This window comes from Hypanus sabinus, chromosome 14, assembly GCF_030144855.1.
Source record: "Hypanus sabinus isolate sHypSab1 chromosome 14, sHypSab1.hap1, whole genome shotgun sequence".
NCBI lineage: Eukaryota > Metazoa > Chordata > Chondrichthyes > Myliobatiformes > Dasyatidae > Hypanus > Hypanus sabinus.
The window spans coordinates 36,946,889-36,971,089 of NC_082719.1; the positions used below are offsets into that span (position 1 = coordinate 36,946,889).

The window sequence follows — 24,201 nt, forward strand, 5'->3', positions numbered from 1 at the left end:
ACATAGAATACACTCAGATCAGTGTGAGTTAATCAGTCTGATGGCCTGATGGAAGAATCTGTCCCAGAGCCTGTGGTCGTGGCTTTTATGCTGCATTACCATTTCCCAGATGGTAGCAGTTGGAATAGATAATGGCTGGGGTAACTTGGTTCCCCAATGATCCTGCGGGTCCTTTTCTCACACCTTTCTTGTAAATGTCCTGAATCATGAGAAGTCCACATCTACAGATGCTCTGGGCTGTCCACACCACTCTCTGCAGAGTCCTGTGATTAAGGGAGGTACAGCTCCCATACCAGGCAGTGATGTAGCCAGTCATAATGCTCTCAATTGTGCCCCCGTAGAAAGACCTCAGGATCTGGGGGCCCATACCAAAATTCCTCAACTGTCTGATGTGAAGGAGGTGTTGCTGTTTTTCATCACACAGCCGGTATGTACAGACCACATCTGGTTCTTGGTGATGTGGTTACTGAGAAACAGAAAGTTGTTCACCCTCTCAACCCCAGATCCATTGATGTCAATAGGGGGTTAGGCTGTCTCCATTCCTCTTGTAATCGACAGCTAGCTCCTTTGCTTCTGGGATATTGAGAGAGAGGTTGTTTTCTTGACACCACTATGTCAGAGAGATGATTTCTTCCTGTAGGGCACCTCATTAGTGTTTGAGATTAGGCCAATCAATGTTGTGTCATCAGCAAATTTAATTAGAGTAGAGCTGTGGGTGGCAACATAGTCATGGGTATACAGGGAGTGAAGAAGGGGACTTAGTACACAGCCCTGAGGGGCTCTTGTGTTGAGATTCAGAGGGGTGGAGGTGAGGGAGCCCAATCTTACCACCTGCTGGGGATCTGACAGGAAGTCCAGGGTCCAGATGCACAGGGTTGAGGTCTCTGAGCCTCAGAGACTACAAATATCCTGTGTTCACTTCCTGAGACGTTCTCAGCCAGAGCATCATAGCAGGATTGCATGCAGTAGGGCTAAGAAGCCAAGAAATTACCCAAAAGGTTTACGCTGAGTGTTACTGGGTCTGTAATGGAGAAGAAAATGTGAAGAAGAGTGAAGATGGAATCAGGCGCAGCTCTGATAGATCTCGCAGGGATTACTTTGCTGATCCACTGACCTGTAAAAAGTGGCAGCTAAAAGGAATGAAACTATAATCCACCTGAAGAAACTTTCTCGGGAACAGAGAAGATTTTTTGTCGTTAACAACCAAGGGCAATTTGTTCCAATGGATAAAACTCTAAATTTTAAAAATTAAGGTTTTCTTGTTATTTTTTGCATGTTCAGTACAGGTGATTATTTTAATATTGTTTTGATGGCAAAATGGTATATTCCAAATTAATTGTGTCAGAAATCTCAAATTGAAATAGGGTGATTTAAATTAATGCATATAGATTTAAGAGCCAAATTTGTTTTAACAGTATTATATGTAGTTGTAGAATACACCTTCTGGTGCTACTTGGACACGTCTTCAGTGATGAACCCGGGGTCGTAGGATGTTTTGGGTCTTTAATCATCAGACACCCTCACCCAGGTGACCCAGCTGGGAGTGATCAGCCTCCAACTTGTGTCCAAGTGGTGCACTAATCCAGAGATCCCCCCTCCGGATCCACAGCCACCGCGAAGCCTTTTCAGCAGCCTCCAGAATGTTCTTGGTGGCTCTTCCGCACTGCAGTCCTTTTACTCCAAGGAGTTTAAGAGTCCGCTGTAATGAATGGCCAGTAAAGCCCTGGCACCCAACTTTGACTGGCTCACAGTGAGCTCTCCAGCCATTGCTCCAGCATTCTGCAACAAGATCTGTGTAGTTAACCCTCTTGCACTCGTTGGCCTCTTCAATCCGGTCTTCCTAGGGGACAGTAAGTTCCAGCAGGACCACTTGCTTTGTAGATTCCGATATTAACACCATGTCTGGGCGGAGCGGAGTAGCTGCGATGTTCTCTGGGAACTTGAGCTGCCTCCCTAGGTTGACTTGGAGCTGCCAGTCTCATGCAGTGGCAGGAAGCTCTCCCGAGGAGCTAGGCCGATGTTGAGCCTTCTCCCCCCTCTCTATTACAGGTGATGGACTGTTTGGGAGCATGCTGATTTTTGCTGTCTGAATCACTGACTTTGAATTCCTCTGATAGGCCGCTGATGGGGAGCTGCAGTTTGGTGGAATGCCCATACAGGGCTATGCTGCTTAAGGTCTGGGGGAGCCCCAACCACCTCCGGAGAAACTGACTGATGGTCTCCTCTAGAGCCTCCACTGTTGACATTGGCAACTCGTAGACTAGAAGGAGAAGGCTTAGCCTTGGCAAGACTCCGTGTTGGTACATCCAAGCTTTGAATTTTCCTGGAAGCCCCGACTTGTCAGTCACAGTGAGCCAGGTTATCAAGTTGCTCCTGGTTTGTTGAAGTGCGGCTGTGTCCTTCAGGGAACTGTCGAAGACCTTGCCCAGACTCTTGACTGGTTTTTCTGTCACCGTTGGAATCTGGATCCCTCCCAGGGTAAAGCAAAACCGGTTGGCCACTCTTCCTTTCTTCAGTACCAGAGACCTGGACTTGGCTGGTTTAAAGTTCATACTTGCCCATGAGATGAGCCGTTCCAGCTCTTGAAGGAGCCATCTGCACCCAGGGATGAATGTTGCCATCACCGTCAGATCATCCATGCATACTCTTATGGGGAGCTGCCGAGTGCCAGATCTAGACTTGGGGCCTCTACATTCCAACTCCGTTGACTTGACAATCATGTTCATGGCCAGTGAGAAGAGTGACACTGAGATTGTGCAGCCAGTGATTAGGCCCTTCTCCAGCCAATGCCAGGAAGATGTTAATGACCCTGAGGAGACTCTCAATCTGAAGTTGCTGAAATAGTCCAGAATGAGGTTTCGGATCATCTCTGGAACATGGTGTCTTGTTAATGCTGTTTCAACGAGCTTGTGTGGGATGGATCCATAGATGTTGGTTAGGTCTAGCCAGAGTGCTGCAAGGTCCCTTCTGCTTTCCCTTGCCTCCCGGATGAGCTGGGTCACCACTCCTGTGTGCTCTAGGCATCTGGGAACTCCTGGGACTCCCCCCTTCTGTACTGAAGTGTCTATGTATCCATTCTTCAAGAGGAACTCAGTTAAGCGTTGGGCCACAATCTTGAAGATCTTTCCTTCAACACTGAGCAGCGAGATGATACAAAATTGCTCGATTCTGCTTGAATCCTCTTCTTTTAGTATCCAGACACCCTCCACTTGCCTCCACTGAGCGGCGACCTTTCCTCTCCACCAGATCACCTTTAAGATCTTCCAGAGTCGCAAGGAGCCTTGAGCACTGCTCGTAGACTTTGTAAGGCACTCCGCTGGGGCTAGTGGTGGAACTTGCACTTGCTGCTGTGACCTCCTTCAGGGTGGGCTCAGAGATGTTGAATTGGGTCACTGGTTCTGTAGGTATCACCAGTGCCTCACATTGGCCGAGGTCCTGCTCTCTCGAGGTGGCACTGAAAATGATACTGAGAAGGTGGTTTGTCTCCTCTACAGAACAACTGAGATGGATGCTTCCCTTCCATTCCAGTATCCTCTTGGTGAAGCCGAAGGGACTGGTAAAGGAAGCTCTGTGCTTTTGGGCTCTCTCCTTGCCCTTCCGTCGGTGCCACTCAGCCCGCCTGAGTGTGATGAGCCTCCTCCTTATGATATCTGTGAAGTCTGACAGGGCAGTTTTCTCCTTCTCCTTGGCCAACTTTAATTGTTGCTCCAGAGATTTGAGTTCTTGTCTCAGCTGGTTGATCTTCAGTTTCGGCCGGTTTGGTCTCTCTGGATATTATATGTTCTTGAATGAAAACTCTGCAAATTGATCAACATAATTGACTTCTCACAAATTAACATAATTTTTCAAATCCTTGAATTTAATCGCTATTGTTAAATGACTTGAGAATATGTTCTTACAGATGATCAGGTCATTGACTGCTATGGAATCACCAGTTCATTTTTCACTATGTGCTATACTAGTTGTGAAAGAAAGTATAGTATCTGGGACTGAAGTTTGGTACAATAGTCAGGCCAAGAAATGTCTAATAGGCAGGGACCTGATTGGGATCCCAAGGTCGGGAAGGGAGGAGGTCATATAGCTGGTCAAAGTTTAGTGCCCTATGGATAATGAATAAACTCTTCTAGGCTTCCAACTAGGTACAGGTATCAATTATTACTAATATTTTGATGACAAACTCCACGATCTTCATCAGGGATGACACCTGGGCATAAATAGTCTTGTAGTATTTATACCTCGTACTCCATCCCTCGTGATTGGTTTCTCCTCATCCAATCAGGTTTCCACTATCCCACCTTAGAGCAAGACCTTTGTCTTGTTTAAAATTCTTTTTCTCTAGTTTTATTTCAATGGTTTCCTTTACCAGGTGGCCCCAAAAGCAATGGAGTGCATAGTACCTTTGTGTCATTGAAGTCAAACTTATGGCCATTTACAGCCTTATTTTAACACACACAAAATGCAAGAGAAATTTTGGTTGGCATGCTATAAATGGAATGCTGCATTAAGGTGTAGAAAGAATATGATAGGGTAACATAGAGCAACATTATCAGGCAGTCATGGAGAAGACTAGATAAGTGCCAACAAGGTAGGAGGACAGACTTTAGTTGTGTGAAAGTGGGTGGGAGGTGGGATGTGAAATGTGATGGATATTCATTGTCCAGGGTGGTGGACTACACCCTGCTACAGCTATACTACAGCTAACACTTCTGGAGATCAAAGAGTTGTTTTTGAGTAAGTTAAACTTCCAACCTATATTCTTTGTTCTGCTTCCTGTTATAACTGGGAGTCAGTTTTCAGCTCCTAATATAAATTGCAAGCAATAATCAGTCTGAAATTTAATAGCAAGAGAAAATCTGCAGATGATGAACACATACAAAATGCTGTAAGAACTGAGCATCTATGGAAAAGAGTAAGCAGTCTATGTTTTGGGTCGAGACCCTTCATCAGAACTAGAGAAAAATGATGAGAAGTCAGAGTAAGAACATGGGGGAAGGGGAGGAAGAAGTACAAGGTATTAGGAGATATGTGAAACCAGGAGAGGGGGAGGGATGAAGTAAAGAGTTAAGAAGTCAATTGATGAAAGAGATAAAGGGCTGGAGAGGGTGAATCGGATTGCAGAAGAAAGGGAAGGGAAGGAGCACCAGAGGAAGGTGGTGGCAACTAAGGAGATAGGTGAGAGAGGGAAATGGGAATGGAGAATGGTGAGGGGGTGAGAAGGAGACTTACTGGAAGTTTGAGAAATCGATATTTATGCAATCAAGTTGGAGGCTACCCAGACCTGAGTGTGACCTCATCGTGGCAGGAGGGGAGGCCATGGACTGAGATGTTACGATGGGAATGGGAAGTAGAATTAAAATGAGTGGCTACTGGAAGATCCCGCTCTTTCTGACAGAGCATAGGTGCTGAGAGAAGTGTTTTCCAATCTGCATTGGATCTCACCAATATACAGGAGGTCACACCGGGAACACTGGACACAGTAAGTAACCCCATCAGACTCACAGGTGAAGTGTCGCCTCACCTGGAAGGACTGTTTGGGGCCCTGAATGGTAGTGACGGAGGAGGTGTAGGGGCAGGTGAGTATAGTGAGTATTGGCAACTAAGCTCACCATGGAGGATACACAGGGAAGCGATCTACCCTTTGAAATGTAGGCAGCTACAGTATAACATCCCTTTAGTTATCTAAATCAGATAGGGGGATTAACGAGTTTAGGACATCATGGTAGGACATCAAGTCAAATATCATCGGACAGGAGGGGTACAAAGTAGTGGGATGTCCAAGTCTGGAATTAGAACTTACTTGTTCTGAGAGTGACCACTGAGGATCTCCATGTGACCTAACCTTCCTTGAAACAATGCACGGGGATCTGCATAACTCGATACGTACCAGGTATGGTATATATTGATTGCACATGTATATTTTATTGCAAAATATACCTAGCCAAATTTTCCAAAAGATGCAAAAAGGCATGCAAATAAGTGTATTAGTGCTTTACTTGAGGAAAGCAAATTCATTTTTGATAGCATAGCACTGAAATACATATTGTTGTACAACTGAGTTCTTGGACTCTATTCCTTTGCAGTCTGATTGACAGCACACAACAGTGAATAAATAATTATCTACCTTGTAATGAGACATGACAAACAAAATAGAACATAGGCATAGGAAGTTCCTGATTACCATGCCATTATTCAAATACGTAAGATAAGAACATGTTCTGATATTTGTCAGGATTCTGAAAGTATTCATGCATTCCAATAAGAAACAGGAGAATATCTGTAGACGCTGGAAATCCAAGCAACACACACAAAATGCTGGAGGAACTCAGCAAGTCAGGCAGCATTTATGTAAAGGAGTACAGTCGACATTCTAGGCCGAGACCTTTTGGCAGGACTGGCCGGCTGAGTTCCTGCAGCTTTCTGTGTGTGTGTTGCATGTCTTCCATTTACTATGTTTGAGCAGGTCAGGAAATCATCAGTATAATGATCAACACTAATGTTACAACTTGATGCCTCTGATGTACAGTATGTTCGTGGTGCAACTGTTGTAGCCCATCCTCTTCAAGGTTCAAAGCATTGTGCATTCAGAGATGCTGTTGTGTATATTATTGTTGCAATGCATTGTTATTTGAGTTACTGTTGCCTTGCTGTCAGCTTGAACCCATCTGGCCGTTCTTCTCTGACCTCTCATCAACAAGGTTTTTGCCCACAGAATTGGATGTTTTTAATTTTTTGCACCATTATCTCTAAACTCTAAGGATTGTTGTGCATGAAAATCCCACAATATCAGCAGTTTCTTTAATACTGAAACCAGCCTGTCTGGCCTCAACAATCATTCCATGGTCAAAGACACTTAGATCATATTTCTTCTCCATTCTCAAGTTTGGTCTGAATAACTGTACCTCTTGACCATATGTGCATGTTCTTATGCATTAAGTTGCTGCCATATGATTGGCTGATTATATATTTGCATTAACAAGCAGGTGTACATGTATACCTAATAAAGTGGGCATTTAGTGTAAGAGTTTCTGTACTACAAATTGAGTTCTGGAATAAAAGTAGAAATCGTTAGAGATACTCAGCAGCTCCAGCAATATCAGTGAAGAGAGAAACAGAGTTAATGGTACAGGTCAATGACCTTTCCATTTGTTCTCTACTTTTTAAATGAAATAAAACAAAAACAAATAAGCTAAATATTACAAATGTTGGGAACTTGAAGTGAAAACAAAAAAAAATTGGAAATACTCAGCAAGTCAGGCAGCGTTTGTGAAGAGAGAAACCAAGGTTAATGATCCAAATCCATAAATATTTGATGGAAGGTCATTGGTCTGAATTTCTCTCCATGGATTCAGCACGATTTATGGATTTGCACCATTCTGCATTTTTTTAAATTTATTTTACTGTATTCTTCCTTTAGCATATACCACTAAGGATTAACGTCTACCTATTGTGCCTGGAGCTACTTTCTACAAGAGCAATCCAAAACCAAATCTTTTGTCTGACATACTTCTTAAAATCCTCTATTCCCTACTCCTTTAAATAGTGTTTTTCTCTTTCAAGTTACAATGATCTGCAATACTTACTGTTGCAAGGCATTTCATGATCCAGCAACACTGTGTGGCATAATTTCTCCTCATTTCTCCAAGAAACAATTTGTAAATAATGAATTCTTATCAGTAGCTTACCAGCTAGGGGTTACAGATTTATTCTACACAAATGATATTGCAGATGCTGTGGTCAAATCAAGACGTACAAACAAGCTGGATGATCTCAGCAGGTCGGGCAGCATCCTTTGAAATGAGCAGTCAACGTTTCGGGCCGAGACCCTTCGTCAGGACTGAAGAATGAAGGGGCTGGGGCTCTATAAGGAAGGTGGGCAGAGGGTGCAAGGTGCCAGGTGAAAAACCAATTAGGGGAAAGGTCAAGGGGTGGGGGAGGGGAAGCAGGGAGGGTATAGGCCAGAGAGGTGAAGAAGGAATGAAAAGAGAAAGCACTATGGGTAGTAGAAGAATGCAGAATCATGAGAGAGGTGATAGGCAGCTAGAAGAGCTAGAAAGGAATGCTTCACATTCCCATTCAGATATGTCCTCTACTGCCACGATGTGGCCAAACTCAGGTTGGAGGAGCAACACCTCATACACCATCTGGTTAGCCTTTAGCCCCTTGGTATGAACATCGAATTCTCCAACTTCCGGTAATTCCCTCCCTCTCCCTTCCACCATCCCACTTTCACTCTGCCTCCTCTTCTAGCTGCCTATCACCTCTCTCATGATTCTGCCTTCTTCTATTACCCATAGTGCTTTCATTCTTTTTTCACCTCTCTGGCCTATCCCCTCCCTGCTTCCCCTCCCCCACCTCTTGATCTTTCCTCTGATTGTTTTTTTACCAGGCACCTTCCACCCTCCCCCACCTTCTTTATAGGGCCCCTCCCCCCTCCTTCTTCAGTCCTGACAAAGGGTCTTGGGCTGAAATGTTGACTGCTCATTTCAATGGTTGCTGCCTGACCTTCTGAGTTCATCCAGCTTGTTTGTACATCATAGATTTATTCTATTTGTTATATTAAGTCCTTGCTAATTTAGAAAATGAACTTTATATTTTCCCCTGACTGCCTTTGCTTCAATGGAAACAATCCTAATACTTCAAGTCACTCTTTTTTAATTACAGTTACACTTAACCTGGAATTGACATCGTATATTTTCTCTAATAGCTTTTCCGTAATTGGATTACCAAAAAACAAAGTGCGAAATACCATCAAACCACTGTTTAGTACAAAAAACTACAACCTATGAATTTACTTATAGATTCTCATGAAAATAAATTTGGCCTTCTCATAACATTCTGCCTGTACTTTTACAATTTATGCATTTCAACTTAATATCACACCAGAGGGAGGCAGAAATGGCACAGCCAACCCTTTCCGCTCACCAGCCTGTTAGGCTAATTATTAGTCTATTGTTATCATCTGTGCCTTGTTTGTTGTCCTTGTTTCCTTGTTCCTAGCCCCCTGTTTCTTTGCTCAGTCCTGTAGTCATATTTTGTAAGTGAAGCCTTGCCTTTGTTTAAAGGATTCGCTCGTTAAAGTTCTTTTGGATTTTGACTTTGCCTGTGAGGTTGTTGGGCTCCCTGTCTGTATCTTGTCTGCTAAGGAATCTAGTAAAGCCTTGTTGGATATTTTCCTCTAATTTTGTGTGACTTTTCTTTGCATTTAGGTTCATCGCTATTCAGTGTGAGGGAAATGAAAACTGAGGAAGTTACCCAGTCATCTGTGATGCTTAAAGTGCTTTTCTTCTTTTGTACCTTTGTTATAGTTTCAGTGGGTGCTCTTAGCTTGTCCTTTTTATTTGCCAGATTGTGCAGCCTCATAAATCAACAGAAAGTGGCTGTGGCCACAGGCTCATTTAGATAACATTTTCACACTTTTCTGATCTTATTAATGATTCTTTCCTGCTATCTATCAAATCTTTCTGTCATGAGCTAATTATTAATCAATGTTTTCTATACATCTACACACATTCAAAATACAAAGGTGAACTTAAACTAATTCCTGGTGTTCTCTTTCTGAATTTTCTCTAAGCAGTCATCTCCACTTCTTCTTGTTCTTTCTGTCCTGTGTCAGATAATATTCAACATATTCATGTGTATCTTGTACACCAAAATTTTATTAACAAGTATCTATGTGGAAACATTGGTGGAAGACTGCAAAAATTCATAAGCTTTTCATTTACTTAATCCTTTTTCATAAAATAAAATTTTATGTGTTCTGTGTAGCAGGTGATATTGTCAAGTACACATTGATGGAACTTGATTGCTGGACCTTCGGAATTTCCAATTTTGTCAGATCAAAGGTCAAGCAAAAGGAACAGAAACCCATTTCACCAACTTGATTCTACTTTTCCATTGCCCCAGAACTTGAAGTGATTGGGCTTGAGAAATTGCTTGTTTATTGAAAACATAGGAAATTGTGTCTGAAGGGTATTAAGTCTCCTTAGCTTTCCATTTCACCTCCCTAGAGCACTCAAGGACAAGAATGCCCAAATGAAACACAGCAAAGAGAAAACAGTTTCAATGACACTGTTGTTTCAGGGTCTCTGGAAGTACCAGGTGAACTACACCCCAGCTACCATGAAGAGGCAGCTGAACAGATTGTGGAGCCATTACCAATGATCTTTCAAGAATCGCTAGATTCTGGAATGGTTCAGGAGGACTGCAAAATTGAAAATGTCACTCCACTCTTTAGGAAGCGAGAGAGGCAGAAGAAAGGAAATTACCAGCCAGTTAGCTGGACCTCAATGGTTGGGAGGATATTGGAGTTGGTTGTTAGAATGAGGTTTTGGGGTGCTTGGACTCTCATAGTAAAATACGCCAAAGTCAGCATGTTTTCTTCAAGGGAAAATCCTGCCTGACAAATCTGTTGGAATTCCTTGAATAAATAACAAGCAAGATTAAAAAAATTGGCTGCCTGTGACTACTGGTGTTTTGCAGGGGTCAGATTTGGAATTGCATCTTTTAAGTCATACAGCAATGATTAGAATAATGGAATTGGTGGCTTTGTGGCCAAATTTGTGAATGATGTGAAGACTGATGAAAGGGCAGATGGAATCCACAATGTCAGGAAATGTTTGGTGATGCACTTTAACAAATGGGGAGAAAATTCAAAAATCAGATGGTGCAAAGGGATTTGGGAGTCCTCATGCAGCATCCTCTAAAGGTTAACTTGCAGATTGAGTTGGTGCTGAAGAAGGCAAATACAATGTTAGCGTTCATTTTGAAAGGATGAGAATGAAAACAAAAACAAAGCTGTAATGCTTAAGCTTTATAAGGCACTGGTGAAGCCTCACTTGGAGTATTGTGAGAAGTTCTGACCCATTATCTAAAAAAGGATGTGCTGACACTTGATAGGGTTCAAAGAAGTTTCATAAAAATGATTCTGAGAGTGAAAGGCTTATCATATGAGGAGTGTTTAATGGCTCTGAACCTGAACTCACTGGAATTTAGAAGAACAAGGTTGGACGGTGGGGGGACGGGAGGTGGGTGCTGTGGAATCTCATTGAATGCTATCAAATGTTGAAAGGCCAAGAGAGAGTAGGTGTGGACAGGATGTGTCTTATCATGGGAGAGTCTAGGACCAAATAGCAAAACTCAGAATAGGGGAATGTCCATTAAGAATAGAGATGAGTAGGAATTTCTTCCACTGGAGGCAGTCAATCTGTGGAATGCAATCTCACAGGTGGCTATGGAGGACAGGTCATTGGCTATACTTAAATTGGAGGTTGTTGGATTTGTGATAAGTCAGGGTATGAAAGGTTACAGGGAAAAGACAAGAAAATAGAGTTGAGAGGCAAATGGATCAACCTTGATGGAATGGCGGAGCACACACAACGGCCTAATTCTGTTCCTATGTCTTATGGTCTAAAATTGGTCTCTTATCTATTCCCACTGAATCTAAGTCAATGGTAATGTTTTCTGTTATTTCTCAATTCTCAAGTGCCTTCCCACCGATTTGCTGAATTCACAAATTTAAATTCACTCCAAAGCCACCAAAGTCAAGATAGAAATCAACAGTTGCTTGAAAGAAATGCTAATTAACTACAAAATATGAGCAAAGATGCAAATGGCCAACTGACATCAATTTGTTAACAAAAATTAAAATTCCTCATTAAAAATACCTCATTAAAATTCCTGGAAAAGTGTCTTTATCTGGGAAAAAGATTTATAATCCAACTCCAGTAGCTACATATGTGGAAGGGTATGGAGGCTAAAAAGATTGCAGATGTTGGAATCTAGATTGACATACAATTTGACTTATTGCACAGTTTCAACCTAAAATCCTTATAGTTTCTGTCCTCCACAGATAATGTTTGACCAACTCAATTCTACCTACACATGGTGGGCAACTTCCAGTAGCCAATTAATCTCCCAATCCACACATTTGGGAAGTAGGAGGAAAATATAGCATTAGAAGGAAGTGCAAGCAATCACCAAAAGAAGATGCAATTTCTACATAGACTGCAATGGAAGTCCGGATAGAACGCAGCTCACTAGATCCATAAGGCAACGGCTCCACCAGCAGTGCTACAATGCACCACAAATTAAATTTCATTCAGTCTGTGGGCTTGGTTTTTACAGACATCTGTATTGATTTTGTCTGTGATGGAAAGCAAAAATGTTTGAAGTATTATAACTGTGCCTCCACAGTGTTATAATGAATGGCATCAAAAGCATATAAGATATATAAAAAAGAATAATTGAAGCATTTAATGTGGAGAGAAATAGGATGCTAATTCTGATGTTCTGGTTTTCATAAGAACAAGCATACCCTGTATGCATGAATGTCAGAATTTTGAATTTAATCATATTTATTAGTTTGTAGAGATGTCCATAAGTCATTCATTTGTAAATCAGTGACAACATGCAGTGATGGTAAAACAGAGATGCAAATAATATTTTCAAGCCAATAGCAATTGTCAAGCAGATCATGTTAACTCAACAAAGAGGGAATATTCTGGTACCTTATTTTGCAATATTCACTGTACCACAGATGGCTGGTGGTGTAGTGGCATCAGCGCCAGACTTCTGAACGAAGGCTCCTGAGTTCAAATCCAGCCGGCACCCTTGCATGCTTTCTATCTGTGCTGGGTTGAGCGTTGAGCTAGCAACTCCACCTCCTAAAAATAAGAAAGCCTACTAAAAATAAAAACACTGTCATGACAGTGTCCACTCGGAGTTAAGAGCTTCTTCTCCTTCTTCTTCTTCTTCTTCTTCTTCTTCTTCTTCTTCTTCTTCTTCTTCTTCTTCTTCTTCTTCTTCTTCTTCTTCTTCTTCTTCTTCTTCTTCTTCTTCTTCTTCTTCTTCTTCTTCTTCATTGCTACCACTGTATTCCAGGTCAATTTCCATATTGCTAGCATTTCTAAATCAAGAATTTGGATTTGTCAAAGCATAGAAACATTCTTCATCCAACATCCTGGATTCTTCAAACTTGATTATTGATAAGCTCTTGCTGTCCTTTAATTCACAGTTCAGATGGGGATGTACAGCAGAGATGTTCAGTGTAATTCTTTTAAATAGACTCATGTGGAAAATATCAGTTTGTTTATATGAGTTCTGTGAAAGTCATTTGTTCCATTAGGAGGAAAGGAAAATGTTACAATTTGGATCTTTCAATTTCCATCTGTGGAAAAAAAAAACTATGAGTTAGCAACCAACTGAAGCAGAATTATTTCTCTGAATGGAAAATCAGATAATTTAAGTTGTTCAAATATAAAGGCTCAGTTTTCAAAGAAGAAAAACAGTATTGTATTTTTGAATGCAAAAGGGCATTTCAAGCCACAATGACACATGATACAACCATAAAAGGAAATGATTCAATCAACCAAACACTTGAACCTCTTCCATCAACAAATTAAATTATGGCTAATCTTCCTCTGATCACATCTAATGAGAAAGAAATATTTAGTAATGCACAGTAAAAACTTAGCAACTTAGAATTTTGTATTCGGTTTGACGATGACAAACTGAAGTTCAGAACTTAAGTTGTAAAAATAAGTGAAGGAAACTACATGCATATGGTGGGAAATCTGACTAACGTCTATTCGATTAGATTAAAAGATGTAATAAAAGATCATTAGTGGCATATAATTGAAGGAATACAGGTAATCATAAAAATATTATTTTTAATTACTGTGTGTAACATTAATCGATCAATAAAGGAATGGGGTTCTATTGATGGCTAGCTAAAGAAATAAATGGTAGTAGTCAATAAAAGGAAAATGCTGACAATTATGTAAAAATAATGTATACTTCAGGAAAAAGGTCTAGAAACAAAAAAATATAACTACAATTTGATAAAAAAACAAGCATGGAGTAAAAAGATAACTTGGAAATAATTCATTGAGAATGAAATAGAAGAAACAAAATAGAAAAGTAAATGTTGAAGCATGTGAATGAATAGAAGGGAATAAAGAAATGATGTGAGTTAAGAAAAGGGTTTGCTTTCACAGTCGAAGCTACTGAAAAAAAACATTCCAAAGCAAAGTTATGAAATAAAGGAACAGGTGTTCAGTCTTGCTTTTGACTGATCAGCACAGAGAAGCTTCACTTGACTGATTGCTGGGGTGAGAACACTAGGAGAATGAGAAATGATCTTATGAAAGTTCATTGTCTGACCAATTTCTTCATTCAAATTCAGGAACAGTCATACCCCTCAACCATCAGGCTCTTGAATCAAAGGGATAATTACATTCAACTTCACTTGCTCCAGTTGTGTTTGTTCTTTCAAACTTGGTGTGGGTTTATGTTAGAACATTTTATTGTTGAGCTTCTCCTCAACCCTGTGCATGCATAACCCGATCACCATTGTAGCTTCTAGCCCTAGGTGAACCCCTCAAAATGCCCACTGGGAACTGAAGTTCTATGTCATGCACACATAATAACACATCTTCCCTTTGAAAGAAACACAAATACAATATTATGTTCTCATAAACCTGCAAGGAGCAATAATTCTTACCAACAAAGATATCTACATTCAATAGTTGGTCTCTTGTTTTTTTTCTTCAAAATTTTAACTGTTCAACATTTTAACTTCAATTGTATTGAGCAACTACAGTTCCTTATCCACTTGTAAACTTCCAATCAGTCTCTGAGCTTGTTTAATGATCCATTTTGGTCTGCTATTTGTTTCCACAGCTGTATTGCTTGCATTTGCTACATTAATATTTGTGTCTTTTGGAGAATTCTGATCAACATGTTCATTTTTTATATATGCTGGCCTGTTTGGTGTACTGACGGGTAACCCTTCACAGCTATGGGTGGGAGGTTGTAGATACATGTGGTTCCTCATTTCTTCTATATATGGTAGGAATGTGGAGCTACTTTCTGTTGCACATACCCTTGATGGGACATGTGCCAGAATCATGATCTTGGATTCGCACTTGATACCCAGACTTCAGGACTGGTGGGCTTTTCACAGTCTTGCCATGGTACTGTTTCTATTTTTCCTCCCCTTTCCTTTTCTCTTTAGCAAATTTGACCTTGTCTGCTCTGTTAGATATCAGCAGGTTTGCATGCACCAGAAGGATAGTGCAAATGCATCAACCCATCAGCATCTGGGTTGGTGAAAGACCATGCTGCAGTGGTGCACTTCTGTAAATCATTAGCCTTTTGTGGAAATCCTCTCGTTCATCTTGCACTTTCTCCATGAGGCCCTTCACTACCTTGACTGAACTTTCTGCTAGACCATCAGATTTTGGGTGATGTGGGCTTGAAGTTACTTGCCGAAACCTCCCATACATTGGCAAAGGAGTCAAATTCACAGCTTGAAAAAGTGTGGACCACTGTCTGATACTATTTCACATAGAACTGCATGCCTCACAGACACACTTTTCAGGAAGATGCTGACTGCTTTGCAGAATGTTGATTGCAGTGTTGCAACCTCTGGGAATTGGAGAAGTAGTCTGTTACAACAATATGACTCTTCTCATTACAATCAAACAAATCCACTCCAACTTTGAAGTACGACCTGTCTGGTACAGTGTGTGGTGTAAGCAGTTCTGCTCACTGTTTGGTCTGCAGGCAAGGCATGTTTCACATGAAACAATGCTCTTGGTTCAATCTTAACCAGTTCCTCACTTCATGAGCTCTTCATTTACATTTTTCCTCACCAACATGCCCTTCATGTATCTTCTGGAGCATTTTTTTGTGTAGTGACAATTGAATCACATGCCTGTTCCCTTTGAAGACCATATGTTACACTACTGACAGTTCTGTTTTTCATGCCCAATAATACTGAATACACATTGGACATTCATTCTTAGCTGCCAGCCATCCTTTCTATATTGTATCTTTAAGATTTTTCATTGCTGTTTTCCTGATCTGCTCTGTTCTATCAGGAGATACTAGAAGGAAGGTGACAGTCATGTTAACATAGGCACATTTATCTGCATTAAACTCCTGGTCACTTTTTTCTTTCTTGTCAAATGCTCAAGACAGCACATCAGCAGTAAATGTATTTTCCTGATATATAGATCATCTTCACATCATATTTCTGCAGTCCTATCAACATGTGCAGTATCCTCATGGGACAGTAATTCAGTGGCTTGGACGTAATTGAGATCAATGGTTTATGGTCTGTCTCCACTTCAAAATCTTGTCAGTAGATGTACTTATGGAAACTTTCACTTGCATATGTACTGATGAGAATCTCTTCCTCTATCGTTGGCTTCTGCACTTTTTAAAGCCATTATGCATAAGCCACAGATTGCCATGTGTTATCATGCTGCTGCAGTCATACTGCTCCAAGGCAGACTGGGACGCATCATCTGAGATCCTAGTGCACCTTTTTGCATCATTAAAACTTCAGCACAGACTCTTCAGTTAGCAACTGGAAACACTCTTCTTGCTTACATAGAAACATAGAAAACCTACAGCACAGTACAGGCCCTTCAGCCCACAAAGTTGTGCCGAACATGTCCCTACCTTAGAAATTACTAGGCTTACCCATATTCCTCTATTTTCCTAAGCTCCATGAACCTATCCAAAAGACTCTTAAAAGACCCTATCATATCCGTCTCCACCACCATTGCTGGTAGCCCATTCCATGCACTCACCACTCTCTGTGTAAAAAAATTACCCCAACATCTCTTCTGTACCTATTCCCCAGCACATTAAACCTGTGTCCTCTTGTGGCAACCATTTCAGCCCTGGGAAAAAGCCTCTGACTATCCACATGATAAATGCTTCTCATCATCTTGTACACCTCTATCAGGTCACCTCTCATCCTCCTTCGCTCCAAGGAAAAAAGACTGCGTTCACTCAACCTATTCTCATGAGGCATGCTCCCCAATCCAGGCAGCATCCTTGTAAATCTCGTCTGCACCCTTTCCATGGCTTTCACATCCTTCCTGTAGTGAGACGACCGGAACTGAACTCAGTACTCCAAGTGGGGTCTGGTCAGAGTCCTATATAGCTGCAACATTACCTCTCTGCTCCTAAATTCAATTCCACGATTGATGAAGACCAATACACCATATGCCTTTCATAATCACAGAGTCAACCTGCGCAGCTGCTTTGAGCGTCCTATGGACTTGGACCCTAAGATCCCTCTGATCCTCCACACAGCCAAGAATCTTACCATTAATGCTATATTCTGCCATCATATTTGACCTACCAAAATGACCACTTCACAGTGATCTGGGTTGAACTCCATCTGCACCTAGTTCTCCACCTAGTTTTGTATCCTATCAATGTCCCACTGTAACTTCTGACAGTCCTCCATACAACCAACAACACCTCCAACCTTTGTGTCATCAGCTAACTTACTAACCCATCACTCCACTTCCTCATCCAGGTCATTTATAAAAATCACGAAGAGTAAGTGTCCCAGCACAGATCCCTGAGGCACTCCACTGGTCACCGACCTCCATGCAGAATGTGACCCGTGTAACACTCTTTGCCTTCTGTGGGCAAGCCAGTTCTGGATTCACAAAGCAATATCCCCCTGGATCCCATGCCTCCTTACTTTCTCAATAAGGCTTGCATGGGATACCTTATCAAATGCTTTGCTGAAATCCATATACACTACATCTACTGCTCTTCCTTCATCAATGTGTTTAGTCACATCCTCAAAAAATCCAATCAGGCTCATAAGGCACAAACTGCCCTTGACAAACCATGCTGACTATTCCTAATCATGTTATACTTCTCCATAAATCCTGCCTCTCAGGGTCTTCTCCAACAGCTTGCCAACCACTGAGGTAAGACTCACTGGTCTATAATTTCCTGGCCTATCTCTACTCCCTTTTTTGAATAAGGGAACAACATCCGCAAACCTCCAATCCTCTAGAACCTCTCCTGTCCCTATTGATGATGCAAAGATCATCACTAGAGGCTCAGCAATCTCCTCCCTTGCCTCCCACAGAGGCCTGGGGTACATCTCATCCGGTCCCATAATATCTATATGCTCAAGCTTTTCAGCCTGCTGTAAGTCATCACTACAAACTCCAAGATCCTTTTCCATAGTGAATACGGAAGTAAAGTATTCATTAAGTTCCTCTGCTGTTTCCTCCGGTTCCATACACACTTTTCTACTGTCACACTTGATAGGTCCTATTCTTTCACGTCTTACCCTCTTGCTCTTCACGTACTTGTAGAATGCCTTGGAGTTTTCCTTAATCCTGCCCACCAATGCCTTCTCATGGCCCCTTCTGGCTCTCCTAATTTTCTTCTTAAGCTCCTTCCTGTTAGCCTTAAAATCTTCTAGATGTCTATCATTACCTAGTTTTATACCTTCCATAAGCTCTTCTTTCCTTCTTGACTAGATTGACAACAGCCTTTCTACACCACACATCTTTTACCCTACCATCCTTTCCATGTCTCATTGGAATGTACCTACTTAGAATCCCACACAAATATCCCCTGAATATTTGCCACATGTTTCCTATATGTTTACTGGAGAACATCAGTTTCCAATTTATGCTTCCAATTTCCTGCCTGATAACCTCATATTTCCCCTTACTCCAATATAAATGTTTCCCTAACTTGTCTGTTCCTAACCCTCTCCAATGCTATGGTAAAGGAGATAGAATTGTGATCACTATCTCCAAAATGCTCTCCCACTGAGAGACCTGACACCTGTAAAATTTATCCATCTCAGTTTTTAAAATTTCAATTGACACACTGCCTGCAGTCTTGTTGGAGATTGATGTCAACTAAATACCTCCTTGGTTATTCCAAACTGGTCATATTTGAGTTTTAACAAATCTACCTTTTTTTTCTGGATTCTGCTCTTTTGTCTCCTGCTATGACTGTCACCATTTAAACTTTATGATTTTGACTACCTGATTTTGATCACCCTCAAACTCCAGAAAACACGGAATGTTCTGCACTTCCAACAAAATCAATTTTCTGCTGAGGAGGTGAAGTTCATGCAATTTATTAACTGTGAAACACTTACCCAAGGGAGTTGAGAATTTAGTGCAGACAAACCAGTGTCAGTATCATTCCAGTGCTCTGTCTTGCCCATGTTAAACTCTTCAGTATACAGAACATGTATTGTTGTGCATTTACTTGCAATACTGAGTACACAAATGAATAAACGTGTTTACATGCTAATTAACTTCCATCTGTCACTCTTTGCAGATGATGAGAAGCCAAGCACAGCCCAGGGCATAACAAAAGAGCAGCACTTAACACAATTGTACCTGCCATCATCATCTCTTCTGAATACCAGCAAAAATATTTTCCATTTGGAAGGGATGGTCTGGATTTTGTTAGATTTGTTTTTTCTGGCAGTTCCATAGTCAGCCGCTGGATGAATCCTAAAACATGCAAGTAAATTCAGGACTTTAACAGGGATATCTGAATGTGGAAATCTAAAACCTGGTTATAAATCTCTGTTGCTACATCTGTCAATGTACTCCAAAGAAGACAGACGGGAATAAAATAACTTATTTAAAGATAAGGTAAGCTTTATCTGTCATAGGTACATTGAAAAACATAGTGAATTACATTGGTTTTGCATCCCATCAAATCTGTGAGGATTTCGCTGGGCAGCCTGAAAGTGTCACCATGCTTCAGGTAGCAACATAGAATACCCACAAATCACTAACCTTAACCTTGCATCTTTGGAATGTGGGAGGAAACCGAAGCATCTGCAGGAAACTCACACAGTCACAGGGAAAATGTACAAACTCTTTACAGACACTGGTGAGTATCCAACCCCGATCACTGATCGCTGTAAACCAATGTGCTAACTGAAATCTTTTAAAAAATAATTATCCAATTTGTTGCCAGGAATATTGGGAATTAGAAAACTTGACAACTTTAACAGGCAAATTAGAGTTGAGACAGAACAGGTTAGGCTGTGCAAGGCCCAGGAACCACACTTAAGTTGCAAACCAGGATCATGAGGATTCTGCCAAACAAGTTCTTTATGGATATATCTAATGTTTATGCAGGATAATTGAGGACTGAAGTTATGAGTGCAGTTAATCTGCGCCAATCAGCAAAATTTGGACCATTGAACATCCTGAGAACGAATAATGGAAAATTAATGTTTATAGCTGTTGTTTAAATCTAGCCTTACTGTTAGCTAACATTAGTGCCAGGATCGAAGACTTTTGTCACCAGTCCAAGAAACTGGTTGAATGACAGATGACAGAGTGAGCGTAAGAGGCAGGTATTCAAGTTGATAGGGGGTGACTTGATATTCCATGTTGTGCTTGTAACTTTTCACTTTCTTTATTGACAAGTTAGAAACCCATGCATTCAAATTTGTCAGTGGTACATTGAGTATATGGATTGCATTATAAACAATGTCAGAGGAAGCTTTTGGCGACTGACAGATATCAATGGAGGAGGAAGTGGAAGAGGAAACAAAACAGCATTTTCTAAAGGATGAAAAGGCAGTGTTCAAAGGGTACAGGTCGTCAAAAAGTCCTGGTTAGACATAAAAGGAGATGTAAAATCTAATGAAATGTTCTATTTTAAATATAGAAAACTAGAATAAAAAGAAAATGGAATTTAATACAATAGCTACAAAGTTCAAAATACATGAAAGTGGATCTAGTGCTTTCCTAGCTTATATAATTAATTAAATCTTCTCGGGCTTCCGGCCGGGTACAGGTATTGATTTTAACCAACGTTTCAATGATAAAATCTGCCGTCTTCATCAGAATGATGTCTAAGCATGTCTTGTCTGGTGGTATATATATCCCTGCCGTCTGTTTCTCCTAATTGGTTAGTCCTCATCCAATTGGAATTCGGCTGTTGCATCTTGTTTACAGTCGAATTCCAATTCTTACTTAGAACAAGATGGGGGGTATGCATACCACGCAAAGCCCTCATACACGGAACCCAGTGCAGCCAGAGCATGGCCTCAGTTCAGCGCAGAGCCAAGTAAATGTCACAGCGCAGTGAGCAGAACTGGCATGATCCTCCCCTCTTGTCCTGACATCCTGCCTTTTCAATCCATATGGCCCAACATTTAAATCATCCAAACATCGTCGCACTAAGACCAACAAAAAAGTGGAGGCAGTTCATATGGGGATCTATGTTTGTGCACTCAGAGAAGGTAATATAAGGGGAAAAAATAAGTTACCAATATGTTCTCACCCAGTCTATTAATCTGTGTGAACAGCAACTGGACCCATAGCACCTTTGTACCTTCTGATAGACCATACTATCAGCTAGCTTTGTATCTTCGATAAATTTGGATATTGTACATTTGATCCCTCATCCAACTCATTCGTGCAATTTGTGAACATCTGGATCCATGTTCAGTCTTAATTTTGAAATTGATTATTCTTTGTTCAAAAAAGAATTAAAACCTATGGACAAAAATTATTTTGGATTTATTCACATGGGCTAATAGAATGGGAGAAAACTTGCCCACTCTATTCATGCTTTATCAACTGAATGCAATTGTTCAAAAATATTGCTCAATATATATATTGTAATTAATAAAAAATACTCAATGAAAATACTCTTAAGAATCCAGTATTTCTTTCTCTGCTCTCCTTTTAACCTTATTTACATCTTTCTTGTAGGTAGGTGACCAAACAGCACATGATACTTCAAATTGGGCCACCCCAGCACCTTATACAATTACACTGCAACATTCTGTCTCATATACTTAATACATTGATTAATGAAGGTCAATGTGACAAAAACTTTCTTTACAACCCTGTCTACCTGTGACAACTTTCAACAAATTATGGACTTGTAGTCCCAGATCCCTTTTCTCCCCCAGTACCTTACCTGTGTAAGAACTACTCTGGTGGGCCCTACCAAAGTGCAACACTTACCTGCATTAAATTCCAACTGCCATGTTTCAGCCCATTTCTCCTTCTGATGTAGATCCCATTGGAAGTCATGATAGCCTTCCTCGCTGTCCACTACACCTCCAATCTTGGTGTCACCTGTAAATTTGATGATCCAGTTAATCCCTTCATTGTTTAGATCATTGATAAAGATAGCACACAACAATGGACCCAGCAATGATCCCTGCAGCACTTCACTAGCCACAGGCCTCCAGTCAGAGAGGTAATCATCTACCACCATTTTCTGGCTTCTCCCACAAAGCCAATGTCTAATCCAATTTACTGCCACATCCTAATTCTAAGACAAGTGTGTCCCTATTACACCAGGGTATGAGGCCTGTCAGCTAACCTCACCTGGTTTAGCATGTCTCTTGAAGTGGTGTACCGGGGTGTGGCGACTGTCACAGGCAAAATAGATACTTGGAGCTACATGTAAGAGTTGAGTGTCCAGTGGGGGACCAAAAGTGAGAGAGCTGCCTCGAAATGGACTCAACAAGCCCCTTCATTATAATTGCTATCCTTTCCCGGACATCTACGCACAGCAATATACATCGGGTGAATTCCTCTGTCAAGAAGTTTTAGGAACTTTTTTTTAGGTTAGTTTGTTTTAGTTAGTTTTTTTTTTCTTTTTCTCTTTTTTTATAATTATAATTATCGTTTTCATGGCTAATTACTAAGTGATTGGGAGGTTAGACTCCATTTGTTACTTGGAATATGTGTTTTTACTTGTTAACCATTATTAATGTATTCCTGATCTCTATGTATTAGTATTAATATTGTTTGTTGACAACTTAATAAAAAGATTGAAAAAGAAAGAAGTAGTTTTAGGAACAAATGCATAATTTTCTGGTACTGTAGTAGCATTGGCAGTGTTCTAAGTCATTCTCTATTTCATTTAGATACCTAACTTGTTACTCAGTTAAATAGAAGATGGTCTTTTTTATACCTATTTAACAATTTCCATTAACACTTGACTAATTGTGGCAGGTGCTAAATTGGGCCAGAATGTACTGGACCCTTTGTGTCCCAATCAACTGAAACTCACTGTATATATCCACTGGAGGTTTGTTCTCTTGCAGTAGTAGATGTCACAAATTACTATGCAGGACTGTCTAGCAATAGCCAGCGAGCTGGCTTCTTCCATTTACTCTGTTGTTTCATTTTACAGGGCTTGAGCAGGTGAAACTTTGAGGTCTGAAGTTTCAGGTCTTGTGATTGGCAAGTCCTGGAGTCAATAGTAAAAGCTGAAGCCTGAAGTCGACAAGTCCATAAGTCAAAGTCCAATGGCCGAAGCCTGTAGTCTAAGTCTACTGGACCTGTCAGCCCAGGTGCAGCCTGTCCTAGGACTGGAGGACTATCAATGTGTGTGAGAAGCTGGGTGGGTGAAATGAGGAAGGGGGCTTGTTTTCTATTGCTGTTTTGTGCTGTAATTCTGTTGTTGCTTCTGTTGTTCTACAGGACTTCCTGGGCATGCTATGTTCATGCCAGAATAATCGTGGGCTGCTCCCAGCACATCCTAAGATTGTGTTGGTTGTTAACCCAAATTACGCATTTTATAGTATATTTTGATTTAAATGTGATAAATAAGTGAATTTAAATCTGAATCTGAATTTGAGTGTAGAGACGTACAAATATATGGTCATGATGAGGAAGATTCAGTTAAGAAATTTTAACCCTTTATCATAAGCAAAATGGATGTAAAAAGAGGATTCAATGGAAGAATGCTCTTATTGTGTCTTTAATACTTCAATAATATTTGTGTCAATGTTATGTTTTGTAACTTGAAAACATTAAACTAATTCACAGGAAGACACGGCAGTCCGGGAATCCGGATCTAACTTCATGTTTACTTTAAGCGAGGCATGTATGTATCACATGGCAGCGTGATTACGCATGCAATTCATGTATTTATACATATAACCTGTAATGAATTATTTGAACAAACAAAGATGTCTAATCAACCAATTTTTCATTGATCTGGTATTCGTTCTGCAGCAAACCGAAGACACAAATATTTATAGATTTTGCCACTGTTAATTTTTACTTGCTTTTCTGCTCCTTTCAAAGCACTTCACCATGACAATGAAAGTCACATCAGCAGCAGATGCATCCTGGTTATTTTAAACAAGTCATGTGATTTCTTTTTGTATTATTGCCAATTTAGATTTATGGCTAGAAAATTTGACCAATAGAGTGAGTTGCCAAAGAAGGGCTAAAAGCGCTTTAATATTTTTCAATTCAGAATGAAATAACTTATCAGCATATGCTTTTTTAGGCAAAGATGGATACTGTGCTCTGGCTGCAAAAAAATGAAAGGGATGAATGCCAAGTAGGTATTCTTATCAGGTGATACATTTCTCTTGCTACATTGTGTTCTTCTAAAACAGCTTTC

At 40.6% G+C, this 24,201-nt stretch overlaps 1 pseudogene; it reads right to left on the reverse strand.

Annotated features, from left to right (window-relative positions):
* Positions 1-1,510: 1,510 nt before the first annotated feature.
* Positions 1,511-24,201, reverse strand: part of LOC132404463 (uncharacterized) — a 32,955-nt pseudogene continuing 10,264 nt past the window's right edge.